Source organism: Cydia pomonella, chromosome 17 (genome assembly GCF_033807575.1).
Source record: "Cydia pomonella isolate Wapato2018A chromosome 17, ilCydPomo1, whole genome shotgun sequence".
Taxonomy (NCBI): domain Eukaryota; kingdom Metazoa; phylum Arthropoda; class Insecta; order Lepidoptera; family Tortricidae; genus Cydia; species Cydia pomonella.
In genome coordinates, this window is record NC_084719.1 from 2,733,665 (window position 1) to 2,754,367 (window position 20,703).

At 37.0% G+C, this 20,703-nt stretch overlaps 1 protein-coding gene across 1 annotated transcript in view; it reads right to left on the reverse strand.

The window, feature by feature from the left end:
- Positions 1-19,158, reverse strand: part of LOC133526877 (hemicentin-2-like) — a 212,865-nt gene extending 193,707 nt beyond the window's left edge. Inside the window, exon 1 of the mRNA XM_061863707.1 lies at positions 18,747-19,158. The gene's annotated coding sequence lies outside the window, so the exon portion shown is untranslated. The remainder of the gene's footprint in view (positions 1-18,746) is intronic.
- Between the last annotated feature and the right edge of the window lie 1,545 nt (positions 19,159-20,703).

Below are 20,703 nucleotides of genomic sequence, written 5' to 3' on the forward strand. Positions count from 1 at the left end.
CAGTTAGATTGAGTGCCAGGCATTTTAATCAATAACCAATATGAATGGATTACCACAGCCTTAATTTTTTTTAGTTTCTTAGCAACGCTGCCTAGTTTTATAATCTCTGTCTTTTGCCTTAAATCTCTGTAAGTTGCCTCATTGAATGAGGTATCATTTTCACAAGCTTTTATGTAAGTTGCTCTGTTGGGATGTATGTTAGTGTGGGTCTCCCAGATCTTGGAAGCTGAATTTGACCCACTTTCCGATTTCCGATCGAGCTGAAATTTTGCATTCATAATTATGTAAATTGGAGAAAATGATGGAGACAGGAGGTGGCCATGGGAACTCTGTGACAACGATAATTAATTGTGTTTGGGTTGTTAGAATTTTCTTGATTGAGTATTAATTGCCTGTGGAAAGAAAGTACAGTCAGTACAAAAGCTTGTACTAAAAAAATATTTTTTGCCAAAAACTTTTAGAATGTACATATTTTAGTTGTATAGAGTAGCTATTATAGTTTTAGATCGAATAAGAAATTTATCAATAAATGTTTTGTTATTGAAGATGAATAATTCATAAGACTGGATGAATAAATAATATTATATTGGATTATGGCGACTAAATTCCCAATTAAGCTGAGACAGCAGCCGCAATCTGGCCAACTATCGAGAGATCAACCGCAGAGAGATCCATCTACTGTTTTAATAATGAGTAGTGTCATAATAAACCGATGTTTAAACAAGCTTACGTAATCAACCACAATACCACAATGCTTGGATTCAATTGAATGTAATTTATACGTGTTTGCTGCAGCAGCAAATTGGTTAAAGTTTTAGAATTCATTCAAAATGTTGTTAATTGGCCTTTATCAATTATCATAATTTTTTGCAAAAGTACTAATGAATATTTCTCTGTAACTGTTTAGATCATTTAAACAGTCTTACGTATAAAAAATAAATAGTTTTAAAAAACAAAAATATACTATTTGGATAACAAAAGGATAAGCAAATTAAGGAATGCTAATATTCTCCGGAGTAAGTTATTTTGCGACTAAAATGTTGAGCTCACATAAGAGCTCCCAGGCCTCGGCATTCTAGAATTAAATTTAATATTATTTAAGTAAAAATATCGTTATAGGTTAACGCAGCCCAAAATTTTATTCAGAAAAAGCCATCTTCGAGGTTTCAAGCATTAAATTCGCATTTTCCATCCCAAATTGCTTTAGCCGTAAAAGAAGTAAATACTTTTTTCCCACCAAATTAGCTCGAATTTGTGCCCTAAAATTGAAATTCGGCTTTAAAAAAAAACTACTGGCGATATATTCCAGGCGAAATACTTATTTTAAATTCCGTTTCATTGTTTCTGGCTGGCGTAACGCCAGGCGTGACGTCACGAGATAGCGCCATCTGGCGAGGTGTGCCGCCAAGATTGTAAACTTAAGTAAGTTAAGCGATGGCTCCTTTAAGCTGTAGGGAGTCTGTTGCCGGCGGCAACTTGCCGCAGATTCCGCAAAGTGACGTTGAAGCTACAACGATTTTAGGGGGAAATCAAGTCTGACAACCACTTTTTATACTTTTTTCAATGAAAATTACGATAAAAGTATGAAAATATACTCATGCAACTAATGGATTTGTACTGTTTCAAATCGAAATTTCGTCTTAACACTTAAAAGGTATTCATTCAACTTTTGATTAAAGATGGGGTCATCTGTACATAACAAACATTTTACCTAAAACCTTCAAATATACTGAACAAATTATACTCCTTATAGCTCCCAACTGAAACTAGTTTTCTTGAAAATCAAATAACAAAAAACTTTATTCGCGCCACAGCTCGACGTCAAGAATATCAAATTTATTTGGTGACTGTACAAACATTTCAGAGGTTTTGGCACGGCACCGCAGCACTAGAGACATTGCGAAAGAGGCGGCCAAGACTGCGGCGCTTAAGTAAGTTAAATGGTGTCTTTCGAGTTCTAACGAGGAAAAAACGTCATCATTACCGCAGCGGGCTTGCTTGTACTAACATTTGGAATCTGTCAGCTGCTTTGACATTTTTGAAGAACGCTAAATCATTAATGTAATTCTTACAACGATTATTTAGGTAGTAAACTAGTTTTACTAAGCTTAATGATGAAATTTGTTAGTATTTAGGTACTTTTATAAATTATAAACTAATATGAAACTTATGGTGCACGTATGCTTTATTTTACCTCTACGAGGCCCAGCAATATAGTCAATATACTAGAAGTGTTCACGATTGTTACCACCTTAAGTTAAGCTTATAAAAATAATTATTATCTTAAAAATAACTGAATACATTGTGACATCACGTACACCCATAAAATTAAACCTCGTTAGTATTCTTTGCCTGAATTAAATACAACGTTGCAAACTTTTAATTTTCAAACGAATGTCGTAACTTTGGCCCTCGTGTCGTAACGCCTCTTAAATAATTCAAGTCTCAAAGTCATCTTCAGAATAAAGTTTGGAAGAATGCAGTTGCGCCCGTAACTGGGCTTCTGCGAGTATGACAGCGACACTTGACGTCGACAGTAACTAAGTAACTTATCGCAGATAATGCAGATACGTAGGTAATCTAAGATTATTGCGTAACAATATTAGTCATTTATTCGTCATATTAATACAATTTGCGTTGCATATTTTCAATATATAAAAGTACTCTTGACATAAAGAGCGGTAATGAATACAAACCCTTTTAAACTGCTTTTAGCACACAATTTGGAGATTTAGAAAAAACTCGAATACCTTTCGGTTTAAAACCACTTCTAAATCTTTCAATGCGCAATGAAATGTATAAAATTAAAAAAGAAATCGTAAATGCGTAGCAGTACTTGTTCTTTCTTACTTTTCCCTTTCACTATGTTATTATCGGTACATACAAGCAAAATAGTACAACTTCTTAGATGATCATAAAAACAGAAGCTCGCCAAGATCTCAGTGTGTATCGCTGTAAATAGGCCACTGTAGGCGCTGTCTCGAAACTAGTTTGCCTTCAGCACTGAAAGTGTTAACTAGTCCTAACTATGCTCGCTCCACTTTCCTGATTGCTCAGATGTTCGCGAAATTCTCTTACGTAAGGCTGTATCGTAAAGACGGATAGATTTAGTGGCTGGAATAAAAGAGTCGTAAAATAAAAACATCCGACAGTGCTCGTAGAATGGCTGCGACAGTATAGACGAAGAATAAGTTACGGCTCACAAGGTTACGACATGGTTATATGTACGCATAATGCGACTGCTTCTATTAGTAAACATTGTTCGTATTCTTTAGTTCTATGGACTTTTGGTGCATTACCTCATGTTAGTTGCATGTAAGAACCCGCACGAATTTATGTTTTTAGAATCAGTAACTCGTAGTTATAAGTGTTGTAAGTAATTCCATATTGGTAATACGATTCAAGATTTTCTATAAGTATGAACATAAACATAGTATTGCCCTTAAAAAATACGGAAGATGAATATTACTTTCATTAATAAAATAACACATATTATTTCGCCAAGAAATACTCCAAGAAAAAGTACCTAATATTTCATATCTATAGCGGTACAAAAAAGTTGGCCAAAACTCTGTTACCAAGGATCACTCGTAATGAGTAAGTCCAGACCAATTTATACTCGTATTAACAAACTTTCAGTATACCTATAAGTACAAACATATTTACTAACAAATATTTCCAACCGCAATCGAGAAATTGCGTAAGGAATAATACTTGGAAAGTTTAAGGTCTTCGCAAATACTTGCTTTAAGAGAATAAGGATAAAGTCAGTGTAAACATTCTTAAGGCTTTTCCGCTTTTTACGCATTTTTAATGGCCGCCGTCGGATTTGGGGCGTTAAGCGTCTTAGCGGGAGCTCCGCTTTATCAAAATAAATTGATTATAATTAAGTACTGTGATTATTACAGTTGAGGATAAACGTGGAAATAAACTGTGAGGTCAGTTTCAGGTTAAGTAATACGTTTAAAAACTTGGCGTTATTGATAAACATCCTCCCAATTATAAATCTCGTTGATTATCGTTTGCCCCAATTCGTCATTTTTGACATTTGTTTTTGTTAGAAAGTGTCAAATTTTAAAAGAGGTTTGCTAAGTTCTTAACAAGTCTATTTTAGTAAATTTCTGTTGCAGCTGGTACAGTCAGCATCAAAACAAAAGTAGCGAATCAAACAAGGTCTCAAATGTATCTACCATTCTGTAACAGCTTAATATATAGTGATGGTTTTATATCAAGAACAATTAAGACTGTAAAAGATATACTTTTGAATGTAAACTTTATAGTGATTTATCTATATTTGGAAAAGTTATCCGGGATGTCAGATACTTTTGGCGCGTTGTTTCATCCGCTACTATTGATGCTGACTATACTAACAAACATCAAGTTACAAACATACAGAAGTTACAGATAGGACATACAAACAATAATAACGTAATGAGTAAGGCTTGTAAAATACATATGAATAACGCCATAAGTTAAAACACTATTTACGTCACATATAACATAAAATGAATTGCAAGCAATACATACAAAATAAATGAGTACCTTTAAGCCTAGTCCCAAGAGTAAGCAACACATGCAATCTGCACATTATTTTCATAGACTTCAATTTGCTGTTCATTTAGTTACTTCTTGTTATTTAAGTTACACGGTAACATCTTGTTAAACTTTTGCTTCAGCTACAACTATCGGAGACACGTCCATAAAAGTTCTAATTTTACCTCAGATTTCTTCACCCACATACACTGCAGTCATTAGTATTAATAGATCTGTCAGTTTGTCACGGGGGCCGTGTGTCGCGGCATAATCGCGGCGTTCCCCGTGTCGCGCCGCTATTACAGCCACCCACGTCTCATTTGTAGCTGATTATGTCGATTGCTACATCTCGAGGGCTTTATTCCTTGACTTTGATTTGTTCTTTGAGCTCGCGTCTTGACTTTTTATTTTACTTACTTTTACTTAGCAGACTAAAGAATCGTTTTAAACGTATTATGGTAACGGTATTTATCTTATGTTGTGCTACAATTCAATTTACGTTAAAACCTACTGCACCTATTTAATCTTTCTGGTTTAGCATACTGTTTACCTGTTAGGTAGAGATTTTAGGCAATAACTTTCATTTGTACTATATATAAGGTGGTGAAGTATGTTCGTCAGAAGGCTAGCTAAACGCTGAAGGTGCACCAGCTTCAGTCGCGTCACTATGTGCACTTCCGTTCATTTGTGGTGCGCGTGTCGCAGCCGCTGCAGGACACCATCGCAAGCGAAGACTTCTGGCCGAATGGTTTGGTGCTTCAGCAGTTTCGGGGCAACCTGCCGAATTCTACGCCGTGTGAGATGGCGCTACGGAGCCACGCTATGACGCCGTCGCCCAAATCCAATGTTTAAATTTGATTTTATTATTTGTGTTTTCTCTTATCATTGTATTTTTATTTTTTGTAGTTCGCAGTGCCTTGGTAGTATTACTAATTTAATAATATTTACCATTTCCATTTCATTCTTCCACTTTTGTCCTCTTTCTTTTTTTATCTATTATGAAATACTAACTGCCACAAATTAAACCTCACTTTGGAACTGTGAGCTAATTTCGATCATCGTAGGTAAGATCTTAGTAAGTACTACAATCATAACATAATAATTATTAAGGATTTTTTATTTTATTTAAAATATGTTTACACGACATTACAGAAATCTAATGCGTCATGCAACCAAGATCAAACATATCAACAACAGCACATAATAAAAAGAAGATACAATAACATTGTACACAAAATAAAACAATATTTATTACATTACACTCGAAGGTCTGGCATCCATCACCTCACAGAACCTCAAGCATTCATTTCTCACACTCGCCCACCGCCATGCAATCAGATCGCACTCCGGTGCTGACGCCAAGAGCGCATTAAGTAATGAGAGAACGCGGGGCAGGGGAGAGTATCAACAGTATTTACTAAAATATTGTACAGTCATTCAATACACACACACTCTCACACACACACACATAATATCATTTTATCAATTTATTTATATGTAAATAAATACACATATATATAAAAGTTGGACTAGCTTTAAAAAATCTCATTTTCGATTTGTTCGAGTGTCAAATAATATCCTTGCTTCATAGTCGACCTCTGCTGTCAGATTGTCTCGCAAGAAACATCTGTCCACTTGATCATCCTACCCTCGTCACGCGACAAACGAAAATATTGTTTTGTACGGCCCGATCTATAACAGTTCCGTTTCAGAAAAATTCAAACTCAATAACAATGTAGGTATATACATACACCTCCTCCACCATGTACACCAATGTGAAAAATAATGTATGTTTATCGGTTATCTCTTCACGGTTAAACCGCTGAACAATGAAAGATAAAATTTGGTAAAAATTAGTATGACGCCAGAAGAAGTCATCGTCATCCAGGCAGACGAAATCGCGGCAGAAAGTAGTATATCTCCAGTGTGTAAATTCCATACGGGCGAATATTAAAACGGTGGTTATCATGGGACCTTAGAAGTATATTGAGATAAATTTTGCTTAGAAATACTATGAAAATATTAACCACAAAAAAAATCGGTCTGCAATGTTAAGCTTCACACAAATTACGAAATACGAGTTTTTTTTAAGTAACTCTCAGCGCCTGTTTGGAGTTAGTGTGAAAAGCCCGTATGTCATAATGTCATGTTACATCTCGTTATGTTTGAGTACATCCCTGCTCCGTAAAGTTTCAAAAAATAATTACGGAGTCATAATTAAGTGTAACTTAAAAAAACTTTCGACCCTGTCGTTGGCATTTTCCCACCATTTTAGGTAGAATTCGTCCAAGTCATCCCGCCATCTCCTTTTCGGTCTGCCTGCACCGTCTGTGGTGTTCCGTGGGTCCCACTCAGTAACCATTTTGGCCCACCTTTCCGGGTACTTACGGCAGACATGTCCAGCCCAGTCCCACTTGAGCTTGGCGGTCTTGACGCCTACATCTACAACTCGAGTTCTGGAGCGTAGTTCCGTGTTTCTGATCCGATCACTTCTACGAACACCTAATACTACGCTCCATCGGAATTAATTATATATCTGATTTAATTTATCGCCCGTATTGGATTTACACACAACCCCAAAATATTCTTACTGAGTTAGTTAAATTAAAACTAATAACAAATACTCATAGTATTGTATTTTCTTTGAGTTAAACAAAATGCAACATAAGTCTTACATTTTGATATAACGAGTGTGTAACAAGGACTGTTTTTAGATTGATATTAATAATAGACATTGAATCCAATGATTTATATTTTGTTGTAGATTTTTTTCCGTCAGATTCGGTTGGAAGATCTCATCGTTTTGGGTGGAATAAAAACGAAGTTCCAACTTAGGACGAAAACAAGTTATTTTTCCATGAGTTACAAAAATACCATACATACGTTTTCTTAATTCAGTGGAGGATTTTTTTAGGACATAACGATGAAATTGCGCTTATTATTTACAGAAAAGGAAACTCTATCTATCAACAACATTTTATTGGAATTTACGAAAAATAAACGAGAACAAAAAAAACGGCTATTTTAATAAATGTATTAACAAAGAGAGTTTGAAGAAAGACAATTATCCTTTACCTTTTAATATAAACCCAAAATTGTATTTGCTGGCTTCCTTATTTCTCGCAACAGCGGGCCCACGATCGATACGACTTTGCATAGAGAGTGTTTATGTACCAGACACATAAGCTACGCACTCCCGAAATATTCTCGAGGGATATGCAAAACCACACACAAAATAAATGTTATACGTCATTTTACGGCTTCAACTAACAAGACAAGCAACGTGGTTGTGCCAGACTGTACACCTTTTTGTAAAAAAATACCTTTTGACGTGTTTTTTTTTCAGTTTCATTACATTTATTTAATATTTATTTATTAAAACTAATACACTATGAAATGACAATTCCATAGTATGTACAGTCAACCAATTTGAATCCTAGGCCACTATAGAACCTTGTCGTTGTCGCTTTAACTAGTCTATACATGACATGCATCACTCAATAAGCACTGTCGTAGAAGTCATTATGACATGGTTCTATAGTGGCCTAGGAATCAAATTGGTTGACCGTACAATTATGATTAAAACACTTTTAAAACTTGCTATAACCTTGTTCTTTTCAAAAATGGCTTCCATCAAATGTATGATGATTTCGCCAATGTCAAAATTGTGCTTGTAGAACATAACGTTTTTCGGTAATTGCTTTTAGTAAAGTGACAGCTGGATTTTACAAATAGCCCCAATAGATCGCCGGACATTGACAAAATATTGTTTACAGGCATTACACTATAAATAACATTAATGAGCAAAACACAAACATTTTCGAGATGACTTCGCCATTTTGAAGTTCAGCCGGTAATCATTTTTTATACTCATGTTTCTATTTTTTTTTTAAAGTGGCTATTTATTATTTAAGTAGCTTATAGTGGTGTAAGCAGAGCATTGTAGCAAGTGCTCTCGGCTCCGCAAACTTTGAATTTTAAATCAGCAGGGGCGGTATTCTGAAATTGGTTAAGGTTTTGATTTATACGATGGGTACAATACGCTTGCGGTGAGTAGTGCGTGCGAAATGCATAAAGAGTCGAGTGATTTTAGTCACTTTGCTGGCACTTATTGGTGCATATGTGATGCACAATATAATTAACTTTATGTCTGGTTTGTTTCTGGACGTTGGCTACTAATTTGTAGTTTATAGGTAAGTCAAGTCTCCATTGAAAATCAGCGCAACGGATTGCCGCGGAATTATGTTGAGAGGTAATCATATTTTAGTGTCCAACGATTTTGTTTTTGGCATTTGATAATAACATCGCCGCAGCTGTATCGTCGCAATACTGATGCTGCTGCAGTCATCATACGAATGTCATCTTCAAGGTCATATCATAACAATATCATAATCTTAACAAATTCTTAATCTGAATGACGCACCCGCCGCAAGCTTTGAATTTAACATCAGCAGGTCCGAAGCCTGCAATATTCAACACTCGCCATCTTTATGATTTGTTGACAGAACGTTACGAACAAACTCGCCCCGAGAGCTCCCTGGGGTACAAGTTAGCCTCGATTTTCGCCCGCTGTCTATCTTTTTGAAAATAATAAAACACACTTCACGAGTAACAGAGGTAGTGAAAATGTTTGGAACTTGTAGTTTATTTTGTTAGTAGGGCGAATCAACTTTTAGATGGATAGTTACTTTTCACGTCTCTGGAGTTACCAAGAAATCACGTTTCCAATTTAATAATTTTCTCAATTATAGGTCCATTAGAAAGCAAATCTTTTGTTTTAAGGAATAACATATAACATTTACATATTTATTTATTATATTTTATTTTAATTTTTAATAAAAAATAAAAATAATAAATAAATATTTATATGACATTATTACACAAATTGACTAAGTCCCACAGTAAGTTCAATAAGGCTTGTGTTGAGGGTACTTAGACAACGATATATATAATATATAAATATTTATAAATACTTAAATACATAGAAAACACCCATGACTCAGGAACAAATATCCATGCTCATCACACGAACAAATGCCCTTACCAGGATTTGAACCCGGGACCATCAGCTTCGCAGGCAGGGTCACTACCAACTAGGCCAAACCGGTCGTCAAAAATAGTAATTGTATTTGATTTCTATAATTATGTTTTAAATGTTTTTAATTTTCTAAAATATGAATTATCTATCGTCTGAAATAAACGAATTTTACAATTTTTAGGGTTCCGTATTTTAAAAACATAATCATCGATTTAAATTTAAATGTCGTGGACAGATTAGTGTCTGTCTATAACGTGATTGAAATTTATAAATAAAGTGTATTCGCTCAGTAAATAGACCTGTAATTTCAACTTGATTTGTTATTTTTATGGTAACGACTCAAGGACTTATCAAAACAAGTTGAAAATCTGAACAAACTGTTAAATCCGAATTGTTCCATTAGTAGTTAAAAAGTCGACGTTCTACTATACCTATAATAATACATTTCACACGAATTCATTAGAAATACATGAACACAACTTACTACCCAGCAACAATATTATTCTTGTTAAACAGTTTCACATTTCATTGTTCAGCCAACTAGACGAGTCAAGAACAATATAGAATACACAAACTGCTTACGTAAGCTTAACAAAGGCAAAAGCTTTACACGAACAACTTTATAAGATCGAACATGTCTTAAAGAGCAATTACAGCAGCTGTAAGTCTTCATTCGATTTCAAATCGTTACATAATCCACTGTAATGAGAACTCTATCACTATAGGGGTAAGGATGAAGATATCAGGCCATGTTGACGCTGCAATTGCACGTCCCGCTTAGCGTTTCGAGGAATTTTCCGCGCTACTTGTTTACTTTAGATTTTCTCATCAGTTACAGTGGCAGTTAAAGGAAGAAAGTACTAAGAATGCTAGAACCTGATACTCTATTAGTACATGCTGGTTTTGGCCGCCGGCATGCCTTGGAGGAATTTGCATTAAGTCAAAGCTCTTTGCAGACGCGTAATTGGGGTAAGTAAATAGAGGTATTATTTTCTGAATCTCTGCAAACATTCGGCCCGATTCGAAGAATGATTAAGACACGTTTAAGATCTTGGAAAAATCTTTAAAAGATCGATAATATGTCAAAATCGACGTTTATTTTGATTCCGCTGTGATCCCAATAAGATCTATCTACGATCTTTCTAACGTCAAAGTGACATTAGTTGCTGAAGTGAATCGAGCTGCTTCTGTCAATTATATGACATACAAACGATATCTAAATGAGAACGTATCTAAACCAGAACTTATCGTTATCGTATTTCATTCTTCGAATCGGGCCGATTGTTAAATGATCCTTGGAAGAAAGTTACACAGACTGATGTTAATAATTTAGAGCAGGTACATGTAACGTACATTTTCTTTTTATAAGTGTGACAAATATGAACTACCTTCTGTTTTATATGAGACAATGAATAATTTATTGGATAAGATTGACAAAGCCTGTTGAGAATGAAATTATTTGTTTGTAGATGTCGAAACCTGTAGCTGATTTGCTTTTGTGTCCACTTGATTTGTCAAGCGGGCGGGATGGCTTCGGCCTGCGTTGCTGATCAAAAACTATGGATGGACTTGTTCTACTTATATTTTATTTATCTTAACCGAATGAATTGGTAGTAATAAAAATAGTAATAAACACTTTTAAAACCTTAATGGGAAATGGCGTAAATATTTTTTTTTATGCCAAAGCCAACGTTTGAGGAAAATAAATCACGTTGTATGAAAAATGTAAAGTACTGTTTTCATATATGAAAATCACATTTTATAAACGAAATTAACAAAAAAGCGGTATTCAATAGGTATACCATTTCTAAAGGCATTTCACGGAAAGTTATGAATAGCATTCGAACGAGCATATTCCCCAGAATGAATACAACGGGGTCAATGTGGCACGTCGGGGTGATTATGGCAACTTTGACCGCTGTGTCAGTGGTGAATAGTGCTATAAAAGAGATTGATATGATATGAAAACCAAGTACAAAGACGGTTCAATTACATTTTTGTTCAGGATGAAAAATCCTGTCTTTTCGAAGGTAGAAATGCGTATTCTAATATTAAGGAATAAAACGTAATGATATTTAAGTCAAAAACAAAGCAGATACAATTATTATTATTACTTATATCATTGTATTAAATAACATTTTCAGTATTTAATCAATATAATAATAATATGATAACAAATAAATTAATCGTGATGTTTCAATGAAAAACATATTTACATGTAATATTCTATAAGAGAACGGTGCATAGTTAAGAAGCATGTCATGAATAATTCGACATAGGTACACAAATCTAGAACAATACGCTTGTCCTAAAAAGGTATTCCCTAAAGAACTCACGAGCGCCCAAACACATTATTCAAAGCGAAAAAAGTAAAATACGACCTAGATCAGAGGCGGGCGTACACATTTAATCGGAATATAACCTAACGAAGGTCGGATAAGAGGATAATTTATTTAACTTGTGCTCATGAACTTTCTTATCAACTTCTATTTGGTTGTATAAAAATAATCCGTAAATAAAACAACGTCGATAATTATTAATGAAGATAAATATTCAGTAACCAACATGTACTCGTACGTCTTCACCAAAAAGATAGATTTAAAATTTCACGATTTTTACAAATTATTATTGAATTAATCGCCTTAAATTACGTTTTGAAACTATCCGACGTTTCGTGGTCTTTTCCCAGACCAAGGGGACCACATCGTCCTCGAAACGTAGGAGGTTTTAAAATTTCATTTTACGCGACTTTTTCAAGGATATCGGTCATATTATTTGTGTTAATCGTATCACATATTTTTAGATCTCGTTAATAAATAACTTTAACGTTGTGAAATCGTAAACATGAACTATCTACACTTTGGGAGTCATTTCGGAGAAACAAGATTAATTACGTATAGGAAATATGTATTGAGGTTAACCACTGAAACGATTTTTTATAATATATATAATAATATACACAGATAAATTAATTAATAGAAATTAAGATAAATAGAATCTATGGAACTCATGAAGAATATTAGACTGAGATGCATATAGAAAGTTTTTTCGAATAATTCATACTGAAATCACTTCAGTTACTTACAATCGAGCAATTTCAAATGCGTCATAATGAATGAATTAATATTAGTTGTTTTAGCAATAATTAATAAAATCGAAATATAATAAGACGCTTCATTCGTTAAAAAATAGTAAAGAAATGATAGTAGAAAAATATGATTGTCATTTTCAGTAGCTCCCAAAAAACACAAGATAAACACCAAGAAACTAAGCATAGCTGAAGCGATTATATCGAGAAGTTAATGGAAGTCGTCATGTCGTGACGGCGAACATTCTCCGTTACACGAGCATATGCATAGTCTAGAACCGATGAAACATGACCTCATGGTCAGGACAACCACGAGTAATTAGAGAGCCTCCTTATACTATTTTGGGCGATTTTTTGTTTCTGAAGGCTTTTGGAACGATACCACAGGAAGTGTCGAACGAGAATATCCCACAAAGTTCGGCAACTACGCCCCTGGGTTCCGCAAGGACAAAACTTTCCGACGCGGTGAAGTGTATCTTAAGTTGTGTTGTAAAAAAAATAATGTTTTTTGTCGGGTCCGTTCGTGCAAAGTTCGTGTGCGAAATTATTCCTTTAGTCAATATCGGCTTTCACCAAAATGACGAACTTGGTGTTTCTTTTCACTTTTCTATAGCTAAAAACAGGGTAGCAAAATTATAATTACCAATGATTTACTATTGATTATCAGTTTAATTAACGTGCCAGAAAATTAGCTCAAATTATTCTAAAAAATAACTGCATTAATTCTTATAGAACAGCCACTAGACAAGACCCTATTTAAACTAAAATGGGGTGTCCCCCTAGGTACTTTTTTGGTCAGTGGGTGGTAATACGTTTAACCAAGAACACGTCTTTAAGACAAAATATGAAAGCTATTTTAAGAGACAGTAACAGTTTTCGATGGAACCCTGGATCGGTAGTCCGCCCGCGTCTCCTGACATCGACAAATGAAATTCTGTCGCGGGCGACTCTCGCTTTGAGCTCCGACGTATTTATCCGAATCCTACGTTTTAAAGGAAAGCTTATTTATAAAGAAAACTCTTATTTCTAAAAGCTTTATTTATACGTTATAGAAACAAAGATAATCTATTGAGAACCTTTTAGTTAAAGTCTACTTAACATGTAAACTCTTTTTGTTTTTTTATTATATTACTACATCCCACAGAAATTTACTAAGTGAAAAACAGCTATTAGGAACATTACACGCTTACATTCACTTAGCGCTCCATCAAAAACTGCATTACTATCTCCAGCGTAATGGCTCCACCATTACATCGTTTCAGCCACAAAATGGACGTTTCGTACTTTTATTAGCTTTTCCCATTTGCATTGTTACTTTGGATTCAATTAGGAAGCGTCGTTCTCACGTGAGTTGAGACGGACTGTGCTCGGTATCGAATCATGTGCTCGGTGGAACACCGCCATTGAATATTGAATGCACGCTTGAAGATATCAAAGCATCATTTGAGCAACATCAAAGCTCTAAGCCTATTATTGAATTGAACACTGTTTACCTTTGCACTGAGATGAATTCAAGTTGTTGTACACATAATTGGACAAAATTGGCAAAAGAAAGCATTAAGTTTTTTTTTATATGTTAATGTATTCATGGTGGATATTGGTATGACGAGACCGAAAATGAGCAGAAGCTTAAATAAATAACTTGATATAACACACACAAAAAATTCAGTTTTTGTTTTTGAGTGACAAAATGAAGACTAAAATAACCACTAGAAGCACGCTGGCACTTAAAATATAAAATTTATATTGAATGTTACAGAAAACCAATTGCTAGTATCAAATACTTACTTAGAGGTTTTTAAGAGAAAATTCTGCCCCAACTTCATGTCTGTAATTGGAGCACAAAGACTTGCGAGTTCTTTAAATTTGTTTTAGATGTTTTCCACTTTTGTTTAGCGCCAACAATCGCTTTGTTCATTGATATTCAAAAACCTGCTGCCAATGAGGAATTTTTCCAGAAATATTTGGATAGGTAGGTACTACTCAATAGCACTCTTCATGTGTTAAGGTTGATACGTCAGAATCGCACGACGCACCATTGGTTTTCGTCGAAAATGTCACCGCACCCCTTCTGAAGAGTTCGTGACGACAATGAGAAATTTATTCCGAAAGTCCCCCACACTTACTGATACGTGCTTGCAAATATATCGTAGATACGGCAGGCCTTCAACGATGATAAAGGGAGTCGCAAAAATGCCATGTTATCATGAACATGATTCGCTATCTGATATCGACATGCCGCGGCGATATTACAATGAAAGTCTTACACAATACGCGAGCAAGAATATGTGGAGCGGAAACGTAAAGAGAGGAAAATTGTTTTCATTCTGCAGACGGTGGCGTAAGAGCCTCGTTTGTCAGACTTCAGCGCTTTCAACAAAATCACCCCGTGAAATTAAGCCGCGTTCCAATTTGTCGATGCGACGATACCGCCATAATCACGGGTTATTACGCCCGGACATTATTGTTAACGCGGTAACCTCGATCCCTCAAAACAAAACGTTATATTTCTGACGCCGTGATGAATAAATATTTGCAATATATCAGACAAGGAAGATAATTTTTCAAGGAATTCAGAAGACACGATTCCAATTTCAGCGGGGCACACCGCGCCCTATTACGGCCGTTTTCATTTGGGTGAGGAACGAGCTAATCATGGCCCCGGGATCGCCTTAATCGAACCACGCTACCAATAAAAAGCCCCGCTACGTTAATAAAGTTATACCAATCTGGAATCCAATTAACGGAGTTGATGGAAAATTATATAGACCCTCAAATATATTATAGTACTAGTACAAAATCTAGCCCGCTTTTATGTCCGCAGATTTGCATTTGGCATCGAGCGGGCAGTTTGTCCTTTATTGAATGGGATGCACTTCGGTTTAATTTTGCCGGACAGTCGATGTCGTTCACTAACATTTGCATTTCAAAACGGTTCTAATTGCTTGACATTTATGTAGATGACATCATTTATATAACACAGAAAAAAAGGGATAGGGTCACTAAGATACAAGCGAGAAAATACAATTTGTCCCAGCCGACCTAGTAGGACATCTTGTCGTGTATCCACTTAGTCGGGTCACCGTGTTGCGTGTCTTGTCATGTCTACGGATTTGAGCACGATGCTCGGCTCTGTAGGGATCGAATCGCGGTTCATCCTCTTACACCCCCTCCGGAGCTACTAGATGCGGGATCACACCTACAAAGTCTACACTTACAGCGAACTCGTTAACTTTCCCCGCGTCCTGATGTAATCTCATATTATAGGCGCTATAAAATGTGTACACAAAATGTTGCTGCCGCGGGAAAATAGCAAAAACTTACAGAAACCCCGTGCCCAATTCAATGGAGTTCACAAAAGAAATGTCCCTCTATAAAATTCCTGTTAAATTGTGGAGTTGTCAGAGCTTGACAGCGAGAAGGGTTGGCTCAAAGGGTTTCTTGTGATTTATCCACAATCGTAAAAATAGCCGCGATCGAATCAGCGGCCATTAATTTTCAATCAGTACATAAGTAATACTGGGACATGACAGGTGTTCCACAAACACGGCGATATGTCATGAACGTGTAATTAAAAGAATCGAAAAGCGATTTGAATAAATGAGTCGAGCTATTGACAAGAGATCGTATCGCGGGGTCACCCAATGCGATATGTTGGGGCCGCGACTTCATTTGAAACTATTAAGCGAGTTGACGCGCGGATAAGCATCGCACCGCAACTAATGGCCGCTCATTACAACTGTTCGGTGATATTATTGTAACCCGACGACCTATTAGAACAATAAACCTCCGGCGACCCGCTTGATAGCGACCGACATTAAGACAGTAGGTACTATCCGACAAAATGGCACTCGGAAATATAGATTAATTTCTTCAAACCTAAAGATTCATTTGAACCTCCTTTTTGAGCTAAAAGCCCGAGTCCGCGTTGAGCGTACGATTTGATTACGAAATTCGCCAAAAGAGCAATATTGCTCCACGTAATATTTCGCGAGCGACTAAGTCCGTTTGGCTGTATATATATTTGGGAGGGAGGACATTCGAGCACCCTCTTTAGGATTAGGGGCTCAAATATTTCACTTTGTATTATGAAACTGTAACACCGTGAAAGCTGGCTCACGGCTCGGTAAATATTAATTAACAACGTTAGAATAACCTTGTACACGTCGTCTCTGAACTTCTCACTTTTCACGTTTGATGTCATGATTTCGCAGTATGTCTTGGATTGTAGTTTCAGTAGTCTAAATACAAATAGTAGTCATCGCGGTCGCTATCCATTTTAGCTCGACTCAAATCGTAATCTAATTCCTCTGATACAATTTCGTGTCCGCATAGCCGAGCCATTTAACTAGCGCCGGAGCTCTGTCACCCACAATGGAGTTGGGGCGTTCGAGCGACCAAGATCATAGGCCCTTTCGGGAAACGTGGGAGTTACAGTTGTGTTGACGGGGATCTAATTTGTTCCGGTGAATAATTCAACGCTTTGTTAGGCGACAGCCCTCGACAATTATTTAATTATTTTAATCGAATATTCTTCCGTCCACAATGGGCTCGCGAGCCGCTCGATGGTTAATTGATGGGCTCTTTCAGCAAAAATTAATTTCGACGATTGCCAAAGGACTGCGAGTAATTTCGCGAACGATTTAGATTTAGAGGCAGGAGATGTAGGTCATTGTCTGAAATGACCAAGATACGGTCCGCAACAGCCATAACTCTGTGGCTTTTAGTGGAACGTTAAATCACATCAAGGAATAGTGAAGGTTTATAGAACGGGCTTATCAGGCCCCGGGGAGCGATCCGCATCGCCGGCTTTACACGGCTGCGGCGATAACGCCCGGACAAAGACGGCACTTATCTCGATGAAATTTTATTCACTCATACCAAAGTGGATTCAAGAGGAACCTTCAAAGAAACGGTGTCATCGTCTGATGCGTATCTTTTATCAATTCAGCTCGGAATATGGATAGCGAAACAAACGATGCTGTGAAAATTTATGTCTAAACCCGGTCGAAATTTATAGAAGGTTAAACGTTTGAGGTCCCAAGGAACTTAGAAGCTATTTACCCGCTGACGGACTCGCGCTATAAATGGGGTTATTCGAAGCCAATTCGAGTCCGCATATTAGTTTATCGCAGGGCTTGGAAGGGCTAATCCCATTCAACCCTCGGTAAAGCGATTCTAGCGCTGAATGCCCGGCTGCAATAAGGTTGGAACTATTTCTTGGCCGGCTATTCAGTTCCGCTATCGGATTAAAGAGGTTGCGCTTTGCACAGCCTCAGAGTGGCCGTTCCAAGGCGCACTACCACTAGAAGAGCTTCGTGTATTGCTGAAGGCTTCTTCCACTTTCCCATTTAGTGTTTGAGTATTTGTTGTGTTGTGTGTCAATAGATATTATATATCGTGTAATATATTTAGTTTTTATTTTTTGTATCGAGCCACTAACATAGTTATTAAGATAATCTATAACTAACAAGCTATGGATCAACTTAGTCTGAAATAAAATTATTATTATTAAATGAACAAAGTAGCGATTGCTATTTGACTTGAGATTGACTTAAGTTTTAGTTTTAAAGCTTGGTTTGAAAATGAGTTTCAGTCCGAATTTCCCAGAAATGATTGAGTTCCCGTTTTTTATGTGTAGGCGGTACCGGATTTGCGTTCTCGGAAGTTTTAATAAATTAAATTTTCTTCAAAGAATTTTCCTCGAGAACCTTTGTTTTTCCCTCGAGTCCGCCAGACCGCCACCCTTTACTTAAGGTTTAAGGACGTCGATCTTTTAATACGAGTGCGGTACGACGTGAGTAAGTAATCAGGCTTACGGGGTTAATCAAAGAGAGTGTTCCGAGGAGATTGAATGTTTTATTCAGGCTATCTGCGGCCGCTAATGCCGTGTAACACCTCTTGACACACTTGCCCGGCTTAATTAATGCCGCCGGCGAGAATGCAAATTCCCGCGATAACACCCACTTTTATTCAGGCTACTGCAGGCTTTTATGAATATTTAAATGAGGAACTTTAGGAAGTTCACCGTCCAGCCCAAGTTCCATTCAAAGAAAAGTCGAGGAAATTTATTTAGAACGGGGTTACCTGCGATGGTATCGCGCCTTTGATCCGTTGATCGCAGATACGGCGGAGAAACTACCTCATTATCACTTCACATCCTTCGTATTCACGCAGTCAATTCGGCCACATCCGTCTGCTAAGTTTATGTCACTGCGCAAAATTGATATCCCGCGAGTTTGAAACGGGTTCAGGGGGTAATAGTTAAAGTTTGAAAGATGAAGTTTCGCAAACTTTGGAACATCTCTAGCGAAGTTGCGGGTTTGTTTACGCAACACTTACGCGTTCAGAGCGCTCGCGTGTTCCCGCTCCTCCACATAAGCCACCACCACTGGGTCACTAGCGGCACTACACTCGATCGCGGGGATGCGGGGCGCGGGGGGCTGGCATGACAACACACGACCGTCCCGCGCGCGCGAGCCGGGCTACTGACGCGGCCGCGCCAGCGCGCGCAACCCCCGCCCCCCGGGCCCGCGCGCCGCACCCCGCCCGCGCCTGCGTACTGTGCTGCCAAACGATCGGCGGAGGCTCCGATGATTTTTATATCTGCTGTTGTGACATTGAAATTCAATTTTGAATCTCTGATTTGCCGTTTAACGTCCGAACTGCAAAATCGGAAATACAAATGTGCAGGGGATTTAAAAGCGCAATTGATTACGTGCGGGCAAGCAGGTTGTGGTTGTAGCCAGGAGTTTCTGGCGGAACTCTTCGCAAACGGGTTGAGCGGAGAGGATGTCCGTCCCGTTTCCCTGGGACCTGCAGTATTTTTATAAATTCGTATATTTCAATAACCCGCGTACGGCGGGCGTGCGTAACAGTTCCTCACAAACGGCTACGCTTCGGAATTTAATTTCCCGCATTTCTTTTACGCTATTGGATATTGTAGGGATTTGCGGATTCCCTTTATCCGGAACGTATTGAGACGCCATTTTTCCGCGGCTGTCTGAGGCCGAGTGCTTTTCAATTCAACTCCATTGTTATATAATTGCGGGCAAAAATTTGAGATAATTTGAGGCCACTCGCTGAGAGACAAAGGCCTCAAGGATTTCTCGAACTTAAGAATAATTTTGTTTGGGGAGTGTACTGGAATTAACTTTACTTCGTAATTCTTGGAACAAGAGATGCTAATCCCCGGCTGGTCGATAGAATTTGGGATGAAGATGTATCGGATTGCAACACTTTACCCATGAAAAGGTTTTCCTCGGAATCATTTTCAATATTGCTTAACCATTTTCGTAGCTTTTTTTGGCAGATTATTGGATGTAAACTTAGTAAGCAAATATTTATTTGTACTGGACCTTAGGTACATATTTATGAATGTTAAAAAAATTCACGATTTGGCCCTTTGGAAGAAAGAAATAAGACTTTCATAGCTTTGTTCTATTTAAGTTGTGATAACAAAAAATATTGTGAAATATGCAAAGTTTCTTGCACATGGTCCTTCGAACCGGATGAAGAAAAAGTTCGATTCAGAATTAACAACTTGTTACGATTTTGATATGGCCTTGATGGTGAATGTGAAATGGAGTGAAAGTCGTGCGTGACAAGAGATCCGCCAGCAACCAAGACGATCCTCAAGGTTGTATCAAAACTAGTTTAAAACCATAACAAGTTGTGAAAATTAATCCGATCCCTGCATATTACATACTGCTTGTAGTTGTTCATGTAAATATTATTTAACAGGTCCTTAACTTAATATAGCCATAGTTTTTTCAGAGAAAGTTGTTAACGAGAATAAAATACAAATAAGACATTTCGATGTTTTATTAAGTTCGTTAATTAGTTTTATTATAAGGAAGTTTTATTATACCCATGTATAAATAGCTACTTTCCACTTATGAAAATTTCGGATTTGCTCTATGTTTTGCTTGACGTGAAACATGTATTTCATACACTTTTTTATGGTTTTATTCTTTGACACTTGGAGAGCCTTTACACCTCCAAATCTTATTAATAAATAAAAAATAAAATAAAAATGTTATTT